We start from the raw sequence: 3190 nt of genomic DNA, 5'->3' as shown, positions 1-3190 counted from the left end.
TGAATTGCTTTTTATATTTCAACTATTTCTGTGTTTAGTATAAATATTCAAGTTTAGATAACAGGTAAGTATACTTATTTTATGATTTAATTTTTACTGAGAGCTGCCATTGAAAACTTTTCATGTAGATTCATTCATTCATTTCTAAAGAATATGATTTTTCACTTTTGAAAATAGTGCATAAATTGACAATACCAAAATGTAATTTTTTATTTTGGAATAAATGTTTTTATGTAGAAACAGCCTTATCTCATGAGAAGAACCAGAATTCATAATTGAGAAACTTCTGTTCTAATCTTGGCTCTTTTATCAAGTTGGATGACTTTAATCAAGTGACTTAATTTCCAACAACAGTATGAGATCATAGGTTCAGCCATCAGTTGTGGAGCATCTCCTAGATGACGGTACTGTTTTAGATTATGTCATGTTTAATGTTCCCTTTTACGTTTATGAAAACTAAAGCCCAAATAGGATAAATAAATTTGCCCAACATTTACTTTGACTTAGAGGTGGTAATCACATCCTGGTCTCTCTAGGAGTGGCATGTTTTTTAGGAAACCTGTGGCTGTTCTGTATGATGAATTCAAGGGAAAGAGACTGCCCAGAAGGATACCCTAAGAGACTGTTTTAAGAGCTCAGACTAGAGAAAATGAATATTTAGATTAGTAATTCTCACACTTCATGTATAAAAGAATCACCAGGGAGGGCTTGTTAAAATGTAGATTGCTAGACCCCACCTGTAGAGTTTATAACTGTAGTTTTTGCTGGGTTTGAGAATTTGCATTTCTGCCAAGTTGTTGGGTTACGCTGCTGCTGGTGCTCTGGAGACCATACTTTGAGAAGCACTGGTCTAAACAGAGGGTGTGGGCTGTAGGATTGAAAGGCCAGACCAGATTCTAGCTAATTGGGAATCATTTTCAATCCCTTCTTCTCCCTGATAATTGCAGTAATAATAGTAACTAATTGAGCACTTCTTTTGTGCCAGGCACTGTGCTAAATGCTTTTTTGTACATTATCATTTTTTACCCCACATTTAATCCTTAATCACAAGTCTGTGAAGAAGATACTGGTATTCACTTCATTGAGGGGGGGAAATGCTCATTTAGATGATTTTACTTCCGATGGTTACACAGTAGGTAAATGAATGCCTGGCTCTAAAATAGTGCTCTTAACACCACTATGCTAGATTGCCTTCCAGGCAGCTCAACAATTCCTCTCTGATCCATCTTCCCTTTTCCATTTCCTCTGATACTACTTATTTTAGTCCTTGATCTCCTTACTTTATCTAACAAGATCCTCATCTTTAGTCCCATGTCCTCCAGCCTCTACTTTGCAATGTTGACAGTTTTAGTTCTTAGAAATAAACCTGATCATGCTATTCTGCACTTCAAAAATTCTTCACATTATTTCCTATCTCTTTTCCTGCCTATTTGCCTTCAAAATAATATCTAACTCCCTCAGATTGGCACATAAGATTTTTCACAATCTGGCTTCTCCTACAAATCCTGCTGCGTTTCCTCTCTTTCTCTGTTTATATTGTATGCTTTGTCTATACTAAACTACCCATCTTTTTACACATTCCATGCTTTTTCCTATATTTGAGGATAGGTACGGTGCATACAAAATCACTAGTGCAGATCTATTGGTGGAGAACTGCTAAGGTCAGGCACAGGGACCACTGTCATGCATCTGGACCTGCAGTGGAAGCTAAGTCTGCCCAACCTTTCTACAACCATGAAAGCTTTATTACACACTTGGAATTTAGCATTGATACAGAAATATTCAATACACACTCTATATTCTGTTTGTCTCAACTGTCTCAATATCTTTTATAACCTTTTTTTTTTCCTCCTCCCCCAGATCCAATCAAAACTCTTGTGTTTAAAAATGCCTATTGGGAATTTGTGGGATCTTAGTGTCCTGCAGAATAGTTTGCAAAACACTAGCTTAGATTTATATTTAAATCTGTCCCTTTTCTTGTAATAAATGCTAACGCTTCATTTCAGATGTGTTTTCCAGGAGTTCCTTGGTGGCCCGGTGATGAGGACTCGGTGCTCTCATTGCCATGGTATGGGCTCAGTCCCTAGTCAGGAAATTATGATCCCACAAGGTATGTGGCACGGCCAAAAGATTAAAAAATTTAAAAATAAAACGTATGTTTTTAGGGGAAACAATATTGCCTGAACTGTATATTTTATCCTGTGGATTTCTCAATCCACAGGGGAAGTAGAACTATAGTTAATAAGACTATGTCTGACAAAATAGTAAATATCCTACAGAAAATTAACTATTTTTGAGACTATGCCTTTTAATTTTTGAAAAACTTTATTTGTTTTTGGCTGTGCTGGGATTTTATTCTGCAAGCTTTTCTCTGGTTACAGCGAGCAGGGGCTGCTGTCTAGCTGTGGTGTGCAGGCTTCTCGCTGCAGTGGCTTCTCGTTGTGGAGCACAGGCTGTAGGGCATGCAGGCTTCAGTAGTTGTGGCACATAGATTCTGTAATTGCGGCTCCCTGGCTTGAGAGCACAGGCTCAGTAGTTGTGGCACATGGGCTTAGTTGCTCTGCGGCCTGTGGGATCTTCCCAGAAAGTGAAAGTCGCTCAGTCCTGTCTGACTCTTTGTGAGCCCATAGGCTATATAGTCCATGGAATTCTCCAGGCCAGAACACTGGAGTGGGGAGACATTCCCTTCTCCAGGGGATCTTCCAACCCAGGGATCAAACCCAGGTCTCCTGCATTGTGGGCAGATTGTTTACCAGCTGAGCCACTTGGGAAGCCCAAGAATACTTGGGTGGGTAGCTTATCCCTTCTCCACTAGATCTTCCTGACCCAGGAATCAAACAGGGGTCTCCTGCACTGCAGGTCGATTCTTTACCAGCTGAGCTACTAGGGAATTCTAGGATCTTCCCAGAACAGGGATCAAATCGGTGTCTCTGCATTGGCAGGCAGATTCTTCACCACTGAGCCACAAGGGAAGCCCTATGCCTCTTAAATTTAATGTACAAGAAAGTCAATTTTTTCAAAAAAAAATTCTATTTCTAATGACATAAATTCCATGGTCAAAGAAAACTTGGAAGAATTAAAATATGTTTTTTCCTGTCCTTTTTCTATGTCACTAAATATGGCTTTGGGGCAAAAGAATTGGCGTGCTGAAAATGGCATATGCTTCAGGGCCTAAACTTTAAAAAAATAT

Source organism: Giraffa tippelskirchi, chromosome 5, assembly GCF_054371585.1.
Source record: "Giraffa tippelskirchi isolate mGirTip1 chromosome 5, T2T-mGirTip1v1.2.pri, whole genome shotgun sequence".
Lineage (NCBI taxonomy): Eukaryota > Metazoa > Chordata > Mammalia > Artiodactyla > Giraffidae > Giraffa > Giraffa tippelskirchi.
Note: the sequence above shows the minus strand (reverse complement) of the source record.